Raw genomic sequence first — 17,918 nt, 5'->3', positions numbered from 1 at the left:
CGAGAGGCGTCATCTACAATACCAAACTAACAAGAGAGAAGTGGAAAAAACAAACAGTTCTATGGTTTCTTGCTGTGGCATATGATCTAAAGTTTTTGACTGAACCTGGACACAGTCATTGATGCTTATGTTGGGTTGACTACGCCCAAACAGTGATGTAGGATGCAATTAACACAGAAGGTTGCAGCCAGATTCAGAAAACAGAGCAGATGTAATTCATGCCCCGATGGTGTCTCCTTTCCTGTCTAAGGAAATTAAGCAAGCCACCTGAGCAACATCTGTCAAGTCTCAATTAAAAACTTGTGTCCGACTTGTGTCAGTTTGTACTGTCTGCTACACATCCATGTCGACTGCACTACTTTTCCTCTAGTAAAGTTTATTTGTAGAGCGCTTTTTAAGACAAAGCAATCACAAAGTTCTTTGCAGTAGCATCAATGAAAAACCAACAGCATGAAAACAGAACGAGAGACGCACACAAGCAAACATATTAAACACAAAGCACTACCCATATGCCTGTCTGAACAAATGAGTTTATAGCTTCCTTTTAAAAGACGCCACGAGTCAACAGTGCAAAGAGTGAGTGGCAAGCTGTTCCACAGCTTTAGGGCTAAGAACTGAAAGGCACAGTCACCTTTAGTTTTCAGACGGGGACCGGGATTCATAAGACGACCCCTATCTGTGGACCTAAGAGCCCGGCTTGTGGTACAGGGCTGGAGCAAATCAGAAATGTAAGTGGGCACCTCGCCCCGTAAGTCCATGAAAGAGAAAATTTGAAAATGAAATCTAGGAACAGGAAGCCAGTGCAAACACCTTAAAAGTGGGCTGATGTGTGATGATTTATGAGAGTGAGTTAAAAGCCAAGTGTGGCGTGTATGCTTAATTAACGACATTTAGTCAATAATCACAATTGCTGTAATCTGATTTAGTGTCAGTCCCGCTCTAACTTACAGCTACATGTGATACTGTGGCCTCTAACATCGGACATAAGCACAGCTCAGTGGTTCTGAATCCATACTGAAAGGTGCATGAGGCAAAAGTAAGAGAGGTTCATACTCTTCTAGTTGCTGTATAAAATGTTATTTTGCACATCGAAACATTAAAATCATTGTGAAAAGTAATTTGATGAAATGCAGGGGTTTCATTAAAGCATGAACCTCCACTGAATATTGAGCAGCAACACACAGCTGCAACGAGAAGTTCTTTTAGAAAGTTAGCAAAGTTGGTTCTTTTAGGAGTGATTTCCAGAGTGACAGGCAGTGGTCATGCAAGAAATCAGCCAATAAAGTCATAACTGAGTGATTTGAGTTCAACATTGGTTCCATCCCCTGCCTACTCTAATCCCGAGCCCTAGTGTCTGAAATTCCCCTGCCCATCCCTGTGGCTGAGCCTGAAAGGACCCATGGCCGAGACACAGGCAGAGGTGTAACAGGAGAGGGCCTGAGCAGAGTGGCTGTTAAAGTGCCTGATGTGACCATGACCACTTCCAGAAACAATTTAATTCCACAGCTTCAGCCATCTCCAGCTGATCTACTCCTCCAAGGTCATTAACTGTGCCACAGAAGGTCACATGATTAATGAGTGACAGACCCTCTGGTGCAATAACGTGTATGAACGTGGCCCATTAATTAGACAGGGGGGCCAGAGAGAATGAATGGCCAGGGACAGCTTGGCCCCCTCACAACCCCGTCCTTCCCAGACCCCATTTTTCATTTCCATCTGCACAAACAGACACATACAACCACTCATAACAGTCCCAAATAATATGGATTCTCCTCCAAAAAAGAAAACGACTTCTACTTCAAAACATAACCAATATTTTTTTAACATGACTAATAACTGAGCGCCGTGCACCACATTAGAACATTAAACCCACACACAATAGGCCTGGTTTGAAAAGTAAGAGGTCTTCTGAGTCTAAATGGTCATGGTCTAGTGCAGCTAAATAGGTCCAACTGCTGTTTAGAAGTGCTGTGAGCACTGGCCTCAGGTTGATCTGGGTATCAAGCATCAGAGCGTTGTCTTGTTGCAGTCCTCTTCCAGGACTATGATAAGCACTGTGCATTACTGAGGGCAATCTCCAAGAGGAAATGAAACATTCTGCTGCCACAGACTGGCTTTATTAGAAGACAAGAAGTCCGGCCTCTCAGGATATACAGATCAGCAGATTTAATTGATGCTGACCGACTGTCAATGCACTCCTATAGCTGGGAGAAACAAGAGTGTTTAACACTGCTCCATTGTAAACAGTATTCATTTCTCAGTCTAATCAACTTAATGCAATTCCAATAAGTCCATTTCTTAGAGTGGCCTTGTTGATTTGAAACCTCATAGCCCTCTGTTTTATTTTCACCATTGCCAACAAATGTAATGGCTGCTAAGTATATTGGGCAATAATATAAGAATGCTCTACATCCAGTGTATGCATTTCAATTTTACCTTGAGGTCATAGCATTATGGATATACCCCAGTGGGGTCATTAATCATAAATACATACACTGTATGTAATAACAACCAGTAGGGAGAAATAGACTTCAGGGAGGGTTTCAGCTGAGGACTTGTGTAAGACCAGGAGACACGACGGCTTTATATGTAAACAAATCTCACCATTTCACCCACTGCACCTGGGTCAGCGTTTTCCCAAAGCTGGCACACAGTCACACAGTTTGTGTATATTCAAGTACATGTTTCCAATTGTCATTGTCCCAGAAACATAATAAGTAGTGACAGGGTGAGCCAAATTCACTCCAAGCACAATCAAGAAAACAACATCTTTTGGAAACAGGAAAAATATGAAAATGTTGAGATATGTCTGTTTGTGTAACGATGTTTTATCATAAGATGAATTCTAGGTCATGGGATATTTATCTGTAGTTATGAATATGGAGAGAATAATAATTTGTGAGGCACGCTGATAATAAACATAATTTTGAAAGGTGCTGCTGACATTTCTACACTACTTTTTATAAATGAACAACAAAAATATAATTTTTTTTTCTAAATTCTTGCGTCTTATCAAACATTCAGAGAACCCCTTGACCCTTCTGAATAACGCATCTCTCTGGAGATTTGACACACATCTCTCAGCACAGATCTGACGACAGCCACGAATGTTGTTTGCCCTCTGATATATTTTTAATATTCAGATCATATCAAATATGTCCTCTTTCAATAATTGATCTATCTATCTATCTACCAGCAACAGAACACATGCTGAGCTTTGGCATGTGAATTCAATGCCCCTGTCAGTATATCCTCTTCCCTCTACTCAGTATAATAAGGAGGGTAACGGCTGCTCCCTGGATGTGATGCACTTGGCCGAGGGAGGAACTCGGGGCGTGCTCCATCGAACCCTGCGACCACAGCGTGTCCATCTGTAACACTGTAAAGCTACATTTGCTGCGTCTGATGTGCGTGAGTGCGTCAGTGTTTTTGTCCTTGTCTTATCTGCTATTAAAATCAGCTGTAAAATATCTGCTTAAAAAAAAATTCTGAATATTTAAAGCACACTGCACTGACTGTATCCTGCCTGATTTGTAAAGGTCATACATACCACTTGGCGTTTTAAATTGACTGCCGCTGTAAAGCTAAATATCTATTGTGTAAAATATGTACTAAAACATTTTTTGTAAAGGAACATAGTGCAACACAAACATATCAGAGTCTAATGGACTGAGTGTTTTTCATCCTGTCTTTTGACCAACAGCATCTCCTGTGGTGGCTCATTTCCTTAGTGCAAGAGGTTCCCACCCTCCATCGCAGCCAGGCTTCAGGGGGCATGGTGGAGAGAATGCGAGATGGAGGGAAGGAGCAAAGTAGAGGAGGGAAACCATGCTGGGAGAAAGGAAATCTTCCATGTGCAGAAGGAGAGTGGCTAGAGGACATTTCACGCTAATGGCGGCCGGGCCAATTGAAATGACTGCAGCGCTGCATGATTTGAAGGTCAGGAGACAGCGGATTATATTCCAATGGTGGCGAAGGGGGATTGGAGGAGTAAAATGGTGCCTCCCCACCACACCGCCCCTCCTCCTCTGCTGAATTATTGCAGAACAGCCAAGATGGAATCAACATAGCACCAAACCCCACCATCATTACTCTTATACACAGCACACTGTGAAACATAGCGTTGCTCCAGTCTTCTCTGAGCCCGTACATCATAATGAGAAATTCTGCTCTGAAAAATTCAGGAGCTCGGTTTGTAAAACTAAACAACACAACAAACCTCCCTGCCCTCTCCACACCACACTGTTTTAACTGCTTTTCATTATGTAACCAAATTACATATATGCACAATAGCAGTATTAAAAATGACATTATGTGCAATAAATCAGGAGCAAATGAAGATAAAATATAGTACAAAAGATTAAAAGTATTTTACTTGTGAAGGACAAAGCATGAATGGGCTTTTTCTGTAAACTGTCAATGCTCTTATTTTTATCCTTGAGAAGACATTACAATAAAACAAGATTTCCTCCTGTAGACATGGGTGACACACTGGAGAAAACAGTGCAGCTGAAAAGGCACCATTTCTGGTCGGCTTACAGATGAGGGTGCAAAAGTTACTCACACATGAGCATAAGGCATAAAGTGATTATGCACATGACTGCAATAATAAGCTGTAATAAGATGTGGAATGACCATACGTATTTACTCCAGACATTGTGCATGGCAGGCCAACACGATTACATCGTATTTTTATCCAGTGGTTATTAGAGATTTAAGGCAAAAGAACCTCGAGCCTAACATGCAAACAAATATGGAAACAACAGCAAATGAGGCAACAAGGATGTCAATGGGAATTTCAGAAATCAGGGACATTAATGTAATTAAACCAAACCCTTGGAGGCATCAGCTCCTCTATCTGCTTGATGTGATTTCAAAACTTCTGGAGGCTGTGCAATTTTTCACAATCCCCATCAGACACTGCACGTCTCAGGAAATCTGACCATCACAGTAATAAGGTTTTCAATGTTAATCAGACTTAGAGATGCACCTGTTTTAGTCAGAAAACATGAGACATGAAAACTGTGTCCGAAGCAGCAGTGACAGGTATTAGATGGAGCTCTGCCCTGTGTCAGTAAACACTGGCTGTAAATAGTAGCAGACAGCATCTCTCTGCTCTACAACACCGACAGCACTGAGGTGGACATCTTATAGGTGGAGAGCGGATGCCACTCTTTGTGAGCAGCCAATAGAGGCGTTTCTATCTCTGAAGGAATAAAGCAAAGACACTCACTACCACAGCATTCACCTGCTCACAAATCCTCATGTACAAATCAGTGAATTTCATAACTCAGCCCAAATATCTTATACTGCTCTACAGCACTATACACTGCCTTAACATGGAGGAACAGGGAAGAGGATGGATACGTTTAGTAAATACTGTCTGAGGAAAAAATATTCTGGAGCCAGGATGTGAAACAACAAATGCTGAAGAAAGACAGAAAGAAAGAAACAAACAAACAAGATCAAAGTGTTTGCATGTGTTGCATGCTTCTATGAAAAGCATTTGTATGAGTAAACTTTTAGTAACATAAGTAACAAGAACTACAGGAAGTCAACTTTTGGTATTTTACAACCTTAAAAATGTTCAGAATATTAAACATTAAATTACAAACAGGACAAAATCAATTAATGTGTAAGTTGGAGTAAAGAATTACTGTAGTTTTTACTCCCACTTGTAATTGACTCGATTAACTTTAAATATTCATGCATTTAAATGAAAATGAGATTACATGACAGTGGAATGGAAAAAAGACAAATCTAATTTTTGTATTACAGAAAATTACAGGGTACATTATGTCTGATAAAAAGTTTTAAGAAGAAGAATATAATTTTATTATAAAAATATGAATTAGAACAAAGGATATCTCAGTAAGGATTTCATGTCAGTTACTGGTTAACAGTAAGCACAGGTCAGAGGTAACCTGTGTGTTAATGTGCAGGACTGAGAAACACAAGCAGTCACGGTGCTGAAATTCTCCCCCACTGACTGGTGTGCTTGTAAAACTCTACAGGAGATAACAGGCAACCAAGGTAGGCCAGTCAATCCACTGCATGTTTGAATGGCTGACCATGTTAAGCTCTTAAAGCAGCCATTAATCCAGGATTTTAGGAGCAGAGCTAGGTTTGGCACGTTATCATGGCAAGGCCCGGACCTTAGCCCGAGTTCAAACAGCCTCTGTCACACAGGCCTCAGACACGACTGAAATAAGACACTCTCATACAAATATAGTCTTTAAATGATCTGTGGCACAAGGTCATGTATGTGTATTTATTGATTTCTTATTATTTAAACTTCATTTCAGTTTAGTGTGATATGGAATCAACATCCATGATACACATTTTTCCCAACCACACAGATGAGCTCCTCATCTGTAGTGTTATGTGAAGCACTCCAGCAAGGCTTGCTCAGAGTGCCGGCTCTCACGGAGCCTGAGTGACCTCTGTGGCCAGCCTCAGCCTCAGCAATGGCCTCGCCCCTCCAGACGTACACAGGCCAGAGCAGAGCAGAGCACACAGCACAGCCTTCTCTGCTCCGTTCAACTCCATGTATACACAGGCCAGTTCAGATCAACATCTGAGATAGCCATGCAGACAGACAAACACACTGCATTAAGAGCTGACAGCTCTTGACGCATCTGCAAAAGCAGCAGCATCATGTTTTAGCAGTGGCACAAATACCCATCAGCCAGTGGGACAACACAGCAAGCTTGCAGTCACGTGATGGCGTGCACACACAACCATGCGTGCACACACACACACACACAGACAGACATCAGTCCTGGGGTGCAGTCCTAGGGTTTGGGCCAAGGCTTAGGGCTGGAGCATGGGCTTAGGGCACTGGGTGTGCTTGTTGGCAGATGGGGGGATAGTGTGTTGACTGATAAATCTTCCTGCACAGCGTAGAACCTGAGTTATCGTCTGACATATGAAAAAAAAAAATGCCAGAGAAGCTGTGAGAAAAGAGAGGAAATTAAATAAGAGGCGTATGAAGGAGGGGAGCCAAGCAGCACTGCAGCAGGCGTCTGTTTTACTCCTCATCCTCACCCACAAACACACACTGTCAGTTCAATCTACATATCAGATTTCATTCATGTTTCTACATTTATTCTGCTTGTGTCATGAGCACGACAGTAGATAAAACACTGTATGGCTAATACATGTGTCAAAAATAGTCTTGTACGCTTGTAAGAATACCTACTACTTCCTGTGTGGGATTTATGGAGCTTAGAATCTGGATCATCACTGCATGCCAGTCTTCATTTATGTATACTGTTTACTGCACTGCAGAGGATAAAAAGACACCTACTGATAGTTATTAAAAATTGTATGATATTTTGATTTAAACTTTAATTATAATGGAGGTTTAACAGTAAAAAGGAAACACTGAATCCTTTCTTTTATTTTTGTGTCTGACTCTTTTCATCTTTAAAAAAGTGACACACTTCCTGTAACTGTATGTACACTTGGTTATTGGTTTATTAGGCTCACCTAGCTAAACACTGGTGTTGATTTAACTTTATGGTCATTTTGAAGGCTGCAGTCTGTAGTGCTGTTGAAGAGTGTTGTGTTATAATGAGTGATGTTCCTATTGTTTTTTTCTATCCTATTTATATCAATGAGATTCTCAATTTGTATTTGTTGTGAATATGCTCCCATAAAAATCCCAAACTGGTGCTTTAAATGTCTGTTAGTAAACATAGTGATTGTTGGGATTATTTGAACTCACAAACTGTCCAACTATCAGGGCTGATATTACTCTCAGAGTGCAAAGAATAAACAGTGTTTAAGTCCACACTCACCAGAGTAAAACATATTTGATATTTTGAACACCTGCCCGGAGCCATGCCAGCTCTGTGAGAGGACAGATAATTCTCCAATCAACACTTGTCAACTCCAAGTAATTGCAACTGAAAAAAATCAACACTTATTAACACGGGGAGAGCTGCTGTGCATGGTATTTGGGTTTATGTGTGTGTTAGTGAGTGTCACTGAGTAAGTAAGTGAGTGAGTGAGTTAGTGAGGGAGAGAGAGAGAGAGAGACAGACAGAGAGAGAGAGAGAGACCAAATGGATTTCAGCCCTAGAATAAATCACTGTCGCCACAGAAACAGGCCGACAGCTGTGATGGATGGCTGAAATTTTTGTGTTGATGTCTTTAGTATTGCTGACAATTTGGTAGTCCCGGCTTTTCCACTTTTCCTGTGCTTGCGTGTGGCTAAACACATCTGAATGCTGGCACATTCCCATAACTACACACAGGATTTCACACCTGCTCAAAAAAAATTAAAACACATTTTTTCAAATTTGTGTGTTTGTTTGTTTGTTTGTTTTGTTTGTTTGCCAACACAAACATTAATATTACACATTCATAAGCTAAAGCTAAACTTTTTTTTAGTTCATCATTAAATGTTCGTATACTATCTTAGAAAATGTTCATCAGTGTAAACACAACTTTCTGTGAGCAAACAGTGGACACCATCTTGTATGTACAACATGGTCACATGCTCTTTTTGTACCTGTATGCTCTGACCCTCTCATTGGGTAATATGTCACCACATGACACAGTGACTGTTAGGTGCGTTTGTAGTGTTCACTGTCTGTCTGTCAATGGCGGCTTCTCCTCACACCGGCCACACAAACTCAAGATGAAGAAGTGATTTTCTTCTTCCTCACGACCCGTCTTATTCCCAGTCCTGTAATCTGGTCCACCTCAGTGCTACTGGGCGGTGACCCCCCCCCCGCCCTAAATGCACAGTCACCCCCCTTTTTCTGATACACGGCATCACAGAGCGCACACACACACACACACACACACATTCACCTGTTACTGAAGAAATTCCCAAAATAAAATGCATTTGCTTTTTATACAGAGGCTGTACATAATGCACTGCATTCAAAATCTATACACCTATGCATAAAGTTATGTAAACACAAGAACTCTATACACCCTGACACACACACACACACACACAAAGTAAAGAGTTGGGCCGCTCTAACCCAGCCCCCCCACATCCAGTGTTTCCATCTGCTCTCACCTTGCAGGATAAAAAAGAGCACACTTCCCACAAACTTACAAAGAATCAATACTTTCTGCAGCAAAACACAACAGTCACAGCCTGAGCCTCAGTCCGAGCTGCACACTAACTGTACTCAAAGTACTGTAGACTGACAGAAAAAATCCACAGAGCAGAAATTAAAAAAGGATTTACTGACCTTACTGTCCTTTTTTTTCCTCCCCTCTCTGTCTGACGTCCAATCCCCTCTTTTTCTTCTGCTGGTTCTTGTCCTCTAAACCTCTAGTCTAAGTAAGTCATGCAGGAGCTGCTTCCTGCTCCTGCTCAGCCCTACGCCACTGTATTAGTCTGATTTCACACTCTGCAGCCTAGCCTCCTGTCCTGAAGGGGACGGTGAATGTGCTGCTTATTTAGAAGCCGGCGCGCACTACCTGGGCTTGTAGGCAGCTGTTTAAAGCACGAGGCAACATCCAGGGTGCATAATACCCCCTCTTCCTTACACACACACACTCACACACACTCACACATATCTTCTCTCTCTCTCTCCTTCTTGCTCAAACACACAAGCACACACTCACGAGCTGGCTGGCTCGCAGGATAGACAACATACATGCACACACACACACACACTCACGCAAGCCAAGTGAAACACACACACACACACACACATGCAAGCGGTCTGTCAGAGGTCTCTACCTTGGCTGGGATAGCAGGCAGTGTGAGAATACACACACAGGCACAGTGAGATGGGCTGGCTGCTCCGTTCTGTCTCCTTCTCTCTAAGTGTTTAGAAGACAATTTCAACAAGGGATTGCTCCCAATCTACTAGGGTGATCCACATGGATGAGTTATAATATGCTTGCCACTCTCTCCCTCTCTCGCCCCCCCTCTTCTTCCTCTGTTCCCTCTCTCTCATTCTCTGTCTCACTCTCTCTCTCTCTCCCTCACTCTTTCGCTCTCATGCTCGTTGTTTTAGCCTATTATCGAGCCGTCACTGCTTTCAGTTCAGGAGGAAAGCCTTCCCTTCTTGGATTCTATATTTCTCTTGTCTCTGAATGTGCATGAGATGGGGCCAAAGACTGACTCCACCTGAATGCGTATTAGTAAAATGCATTATTTATTGCAAAGCTGCATTCATTTCTTTTTTTTTCCTGTTATGCCGGTGGACACGCGGGGGAAGGGAGCAGCGATGGTGACTGCACCAGCAGCGAAGGGGTGTATTTGTGATGTGTGTGTTTGTGGCGGTAGGGGGTAGGGATGAGGGGTCAGGATTTGGGATAGCAGGGGTTTGAAGGGAGGTGAAAAGAATACATAAGATAGCATTTTAATTTATTTATTTATTCAGCGACAGGGATTGCCTTATCATCCAAGCTGCTGCTTAATGACATCACTGCTGGCTTCTCCAGGCTGTCCCAAATCACACTGCCACTCATTTTTTCATCCAAATGACTTCAATTTATTGCACTGTGTGTGTGTGTGTGTGTGTGTGTGTGTGTGTGTGTGTGTGTGTGTGTGTGTGTGTGTGTGTGAGACAGAGAAAGAAAGGTAAAGTGATGGTGAGTGAGGTACACGATCATAAAAAGTAGAAAAAAGCACAGTAAACATTACAGGAACAGATATACAGCTTACTTGTTAAAATTCACCAATATTGAAAAGATATCTGAAAATGTTCTTAATGTTATTAAGTATGTAAAAACTGAATTCATATAAAATTCATAAAACAGCTGTTTATATTAATATCAGCTGTTCTGTTTATAAAGACACAACTAAAATGTTCCATCTATTTAAATTTCAGTCATTTTAAGTTATTTTTAAAGTAACAAACATTTGATTTAACTCTGTCATTTTGTTCAAATTAAAGATAATTTAACAATTTTTGTAATAAGATTCTCTAATTCTGTAATATCTAATCCATGACTACAGCTCCTTAATTACAGTGTTCATGGGATATTTAAATATATAAAATCTAATAAATATATAAATATATCTGAAGGATTTTTATCATAAAATATTTTTTTAACCTTTCAGGTGTTTAGTTATTTCTATGATTAATCAGGATCTGATTAATTGTCTGAATGATCAAGGTGAACAGATTAAAACAACATCCTAGCCTGGAGTTTAATTAAAATTTTGAAATATTAAATGGAGACAACATCTGCCTTTCTATTGTACCAACCACTTAAAAATATTCTGGAAGATGAAAAAATAATCCCTGATACAGCCTCTGTCCTTTTGGTCAGCTGATTCAGTTTTTTAGAAAGTCTTAAATGAAGTAATAAATGCAGTATCTTGATAGAAGTCTACAATGACATTAACACAAATAGAGACTTGAAATAGCATCCAAGGTTTTTGTGCAGGTTAATGTGTGAAAAATTGTGACACACCTGTGTTTGTCACAGACATGACTTTCAAAATGTCCTTGACTGAAATTACAACATTAAACTTACTAAAAAAAGCAAGCTACAATACTTGAGTCTGTGTCTTTATTTTAATTCTAGATATTTTAAAAAGTTGAATGTTTGATCACTAACCAATGACTGACTGCAGCTTGTTTTGAGAGCCTATACAAAGACTAGATGGGAAAGGCCCAAGGTGGGTTACAGTCGGGCCCAGACTCAGACAGACCGGGGGGGGGGGGTGCGTAAGCTGGAGTTGGTCAACAGGCTGCCGCAACGTGCACCCATGGGGGCAACCAGCCAGGCAGGAGTCATGACTGCAGAGTGGACCCCCAAGACTCTGTCAGCACTATCAGCCTTCAGCAGAAACAGACCAACACAACGAAAACGCAACCATCGAGTATGAAGGCCTCTAGTCTAAATCATTTTCTCCCCTCCACAGTCACACAGCTAAACCTGAATACATGTAATCTCACTCATAAAACACCGATAACTCTAACAACAACTACTCAATTTAAAATCTACAACAAGGATTTACAGTTGATTGTTTATGCTAACTTCTGTATGTGATGCAAACTATGCTAGACTTTATTATGCATAAGTGTAATTCAGTCTCCAGCTGGCTCAGTGCAGCCTGTTAACAGCTTGGTCCTCAGCCACAGGCTGCCCATCCACTGTACCTGTGAAAGGAAATGATGTGGCCCATGGCCCAGCCAGGCCATTCTATCACCACCATTAGGGCTTAAGCAGAACTGGAAAATTACTCCATTGGCATTAACAGTCCATCTCAATCATTTTAATACTATCATAATCATGAGAATTTCTAATATTATTTTTAAAAGCCTTGCTAAGAAAAAAGGAATTTCATTTCCTTTGCTTAACCATCTTAAATTGAGAGAGAGTAAGTGAATGGAGAAGAAAGTGATATCTTATGAGACAGGAAAAGAAAGTGATAAAGAGTCACCTCTAACTCCCCCCACCCCCTCAACCTCCACCAGCCCCTCCACTGCCACACACTTCTCGCTGTGCTCCACCAGACTCACTATGCTACAAGTCACAAAAGAGAGGAACTTGAAAAATAAACAAGAGAATTAATATTAATGAGCGGTTCGGTCTAAATGTGTGACCATTAAAGTCGCCTTCTTCACCCAGCTGTCATGTGCCGTCCTTAACCTCAGCACCAGTCTGACCTGTGATACCTGCTCTCCTGTGTTCTCACAGCCACTCTGTGTACATCATATTCCAGACTTGTAACTATACAACAGCACTAAACAATCCAAGCCGAGAGTTAATGTTTCCTCCTCTCTTCTCCACTGTTTTTCAACTTTCAATTTTCCTGAAGAGCATTATTATGTATTATTAATATCTCTGAATTATTACTCATTTTCCTCTTAAAATGGAGTGCTTTAATTCACATTTGAAGTAGTCATCAAGGCTGTGCAGTGAAATGAATGTGGAAGGATACATTATATTTGCAAAAATGCAAAGGGTGAATTAAAAATATATAGCAATACTAAAATATTAACTATTAATTTCAAAAAGATAATTTGCCTTTTCATTACTTCTCTATCTCTCTCTCTCTTTTTTTTTTGAAGTGTATCTGTGTGACTGTGGGTCTTTGAACAATATGTAATTATCATGTACTGAATATTCACCTGTGCATCAACTGCACTGAATATTATATTTCCACAAGGAAAAAGTCCTTCTTATGTTCATTGTCATGAAAACAGGACACAGCATGGCAGAGGAGACGCAGTGTAAAATTCATGTCCAGTATGTATCACAGGTTCAGTTAACAATAGGAAAAAAGGACAAAATCAAAATCAAAATGGGTCCAAACATGGTAGCTGAAACTATCTCTCCTTCATGTTCCCTCTTCATATTTTTTTTTTTTTTTTTTTTACAATAGTGAACTCTAATTCCCATGATCACCCTTGAAAGCGTGACCTTGTGCTGTGTGACAGGAGATAGCCGCAGCATGAAGACAGGACGCCACTTATCATCAAGGGACGAGGTGGCTGTTTAATTTCACACCACCAGTGGCTAAAACCCCTGTTAGTGTGGAGCATCACAATGGCAGCTACGCTGGGGGAGCAGATGTCCTAGTGAAGGGGTGTAAAGAGGGAGGAGGTTGGGTTGGGAGAAGGACAGGAGGGAGGAGGAATGGTGGTGTGTGTGTGTGTGTGTGTGTGTGTGTGTGTGTGTGTTGGGGAGGGTGGTTGCACTGTCGCTGTGTATTGTACTCAGAGAACCGTCTGACCCTGTGCGCATGCCCACAAAAACAGTGCCTCTGTCTTTTGCGCACACACACAAACACACACAAACAGCACAAATAAACACAATGGACACAGTCGCCATGTTGGTCGTGTTTATGGGCCAAAATTAAAAGTAGTTGTGTGAGCACGAGTGGACTCAACCTGGACTGAGAGAGGACAGGCGAGAGCAAAAGGTGCAGCTGTGATGGCGGCAGATGAGAGGAGAGTTCTGTGGCTCAGCCTGCGCCACAGAGGCCAATATCACTGAGAGCCCAATTGCTTTCTGAAGAGCTTTCCATTGTCTGCAGTGATGAACTTGAGCATTGGCCTCCAACCCAGGGGTCTTTCTGTCTAATCCCGAGTGCCCCTGGCTCCCCTTTACAGCCCCTCCCTCAAACCTCACACACACTCACACACACACACACACATATACACAAACGGACAAACATAACACACACCCTTCAGCTGACGCCTGACATGACTGCAGGGTTGAACAGTGACCAGCACCTCCCAACACAGCTGAATATAAAACACAGTAATGAGCGGGGCAAGAAAATGGCTTCCCTCTCAAACATGGCCGCTTACTGATGGCCAGACGCAAGCCAGGGAGAAAAAGGTCACCTCTCTCATCTTTTAGTACCCCCACCCTCCCCCCGTCTTCTATTGCGGGTGATGTTTTTTTTTTTTTCTTTTTCTCTCCCCCCTTTTTCATCTCTGGTCTCCCTTGCTAACACCTTCTATTTTCCCTCCCTGGTCATTTTCCTTACCCCATTTCGTATGCGGATGTAGGCTTATTATTTAAGAGACAAAGGAAGGGGATCTTGGGAAGAGACAGGTGGCTGCGTCTGAGTGATGAGAAAATTAGGAAAGTGAAATCCAGCTTCTACAAAACTCTCCTTCATGGAAGGTAATAAAAAAAGGAAATAAAAATAACTGTGCCCCTTCCCCTTTTTGGTACAGCTCAGCAGGAAAAGGAGCAACCCCCACTCCTATCCCTCCCCAGTACGATTTCAAATCCCCTCAGAGCACCGCAGTCCAGTCAGATATACTCATTTTTCCTCACTTACTCCCCCAGTGTCATTTTTCTCTATTTTCTCCATCGGTCGGTTATGCACAGAATGTTCCAAATGTATTTTGACTGCTTGATTTCTATTTTCATAATATCAGAACATCAAGTTAAAGAATATAAATGTTTATTCAGCAGAGTGGGGAATGCTGGTGTACGGGTGCAGTGGTTCTTGGGGGACAGAGCCCATGCTAAATCAGTAAATCACTCCATCTGGAAGATGAACGGCATGTTTTGGAGTTCATTGCCTTTCGTCTCGGGCGAGTGGCCGGTGCGGCGGCAGGCCCAGCAGGCTGGAGCGGAGGTGTGTGCTGATGTGGATGGTTACAGAGGGATAATGAAGCGGCGACCAGGGGGCTCACTCGTGTTCTGTTCGCCCTGTCCACCCCGCTGTGAAAGGGCCAGCTGCCGAACACGACTATTAGCCTGTCTCCTTTCTGGGCCGTCATAAGGCCCTGCTGTATGAGATGACCGAAGCGCTGCTGGGAAAGTGCCTAGGTGTGAAAATGGTTGAGGTCTCAAGTCTTTTGCAACTTTCATCTTTACATTCTTCAGTCAGCACCGTGTTGGACTGTTCAACTGCTCACTATGAATAACTGTGGAGTAGCCTTCCGAGATATTCTCCATGCTGTCCATCTTTGTAACCCCACCCCTCGCTGTGACAGACAGCCTCCCAACCAATACCTGAGTTTATCCAGTGCACAGGAAGTATGGATTACTAAAACAACACGACTGACATAGTCACACCGCACAAAGTACAGCAACTAACTGGTTAGTTCAAAGCCAAGAGCCCCCCACAGCCAAGAGGTTCAAACAATCCCTGCTGCACAAACCCAAAAATATATGTTTCTGTCTTTGGGACTGGATGTATTTTCATTTCACTGCCAAAAATAAAGAGCCTTCCTTACAGAATACTACTGGTACTACTAATTGTAAGAATAAACTCTGTGCTATTCTGATTTTCTGAATAGCACAGTTTGTACATACGTAAGCCAACACTCATTTATTCTCATTATTTCCCAGGATATATCATGATATTTTGGACAGCGCCCATCTGTGCTGCTTTTCAATGCAAATGTACTTTTTAACACACGTTAATGACATTTTAAAGATACACTTTTTTATGACAGCATTAAAAACTATGCACAAAGTCTCCCCTCCCTGTTTAGAAACTCAACATATTTCACAGCTGTGGTTGAAGACATCAGCAGTAGGATGTGGGGGATAGTAACTGTGGGATTTGAGGGCACCATAAAAAAAAGAAACAAAACATTTACTCGATTTGAACACACTGTCCCACAGCAGAGACAAAGACGTGAGGGGTTTTTATTTATGTATAATATAATTCTTTTGCACTATATTATGCTCTTTATTTTACATCTGTATTCAGTCACCAAATAAGCACTTAGACATTGTGAACCAAAAGCATGTGATCAAACATGCATCTAACTAAATAGTCAATCTACCACATCAAATACAATATGAAAGGTTGCCAGTAGTACCACTCTTCTCACCTGCACCTCAAACTGGGATGTGAGGCACAACACATTTAAATAAGTTGATAGAGTTTATCAAAATGACAGGCAATTAGACTGGCTCTGACCATGGGTTTGCATGCTAAATGAGAGTCATTTAAGTGGTGGGAGCTATACATGTTATATAAAAGAGAGTGAGAGTTCTGGAGCTCCATTTCTGCTCCTGGACAGCCCTAAATTAAATATCCCCAAAGTCCATTAGGCTAAACAGCCCGAGGAAAGACTTTGTCTCACCACAGAAAAATGACAGTAAACTCAGGCAATCATGCCGCCAATCAATTATGCATGAATTATATTTTTCTTAGACTGTGTAAAATGTCTTATGTTAATTCCCCTAAGTATACAATACCCATTACTTTCGAGGGACGAATCCATATGCATACTGTCTAAATGAGTGTTTTCCCAAAGATTTATCAACCTCATGCTGCCAACTGGAATGAAAACACTGACACTGAGCTGTGATTCCTCCACATCAACTGTAACTGCAGGGGCCACAGGCAAAGCTCGGAGGCGCTCGGTGCTGATAACCTACACGGCTGTAAATCTACCGATAGAAAAACATCCCCGGAAACGAAGAAAATATCAAGGTGTGTCGGTAAACTCTTTGACTGCAGCTGCAGCATGTGTTGAGAGGAAAAACGAGATGATGAGACAGAAACAGAGGTGGTGGTGAAAACAGAGAGAGGCTGGGGTGGGGGTGGGGTTACCTCTCTGACCTGACCTGTCTCGGCTGTAGGCCTGTTGAGCCAGGGAACAGCGGAGTCCCCGAGGTCCCCACTGTGGCCCAGAGCCCTGATAATGACCTCTGTCTGGCCATGATAGTAGGAGACAGGTATTGGCAGACCGGCTGACCAGTGTCAGTGAGATGCCAATAATTGGTCAGTGTGTTAATAACAAGTAACCAGTGGCCTCTGTAAACTGACCAGTGTGTGTGTGTGTCAGTGTGCAGGTGAGTGTGTTAACCTTTGGAAATCTAAATAATTAATTTGTAAAATAGAATTTGACGTTTCCAAATATTTGCAACTCCACTGCATGTCCACACACACACACACACACACTTTGACACAATATGGAGAACTGATTATATCTGCATTAATTACAATCTAAGCAATTTAGATATTTACACACACACACACACACATAAAACAAGGCCTCTTGCGCTCTCCTCTCTAACTTCACTGACAGTTCCTGATGAGCCCCACCAATGGTCCCCTCTTGTATTACATGCAACACAATCCACCCTTACACACTAATTTGTTTTCTTTGGCTCTTTTTTCTGTTTCAGTGTGTAACTGAGCCCTTGAATATATACAAATTTAATAGAGCTAATAGAATCATTATCAAATTCAGATCAATATAAATTTAGCCTGGGTGCCCATAAAAGGCAGCAATATTGAAATACAACACTGTCTGTGCTCTTTCATTCTTCCGCCTACAACTGACGCTTGCTGCCATCAGACATGAATTACCCGACAGGCACATTACAGCTAATAAGACTCTCACAAAACACCCTTTATTAATGCATGAGAGAGTCTTTGATCCTGGAGAAACTTTCATAGGGAAAGCAGTAATCACCGTACCTCAGACAACATAATAAGATGCTTCCCATTACCTTGAAGGAGTCAACAATGTGGCTGAGGTCAAATCAAC

Source organism: Lates calcarifer, linkage group LG2, assembly GCF_001640805.2.
Source record: "Lates calcarifer isolate ASB-BC8 linkage group LG2, TLL_Latcal_v3, whole genome shotgun sequence".
Classification (NCBI taxonomy): domain Eukaryota; kingdom Metazoa; phylum Chordata; class Actinopteri; family Centropomidae; genus Lates; species Lates calcarifer.
Note: the sequence above shows the minus strand (reverse complement) of the source record.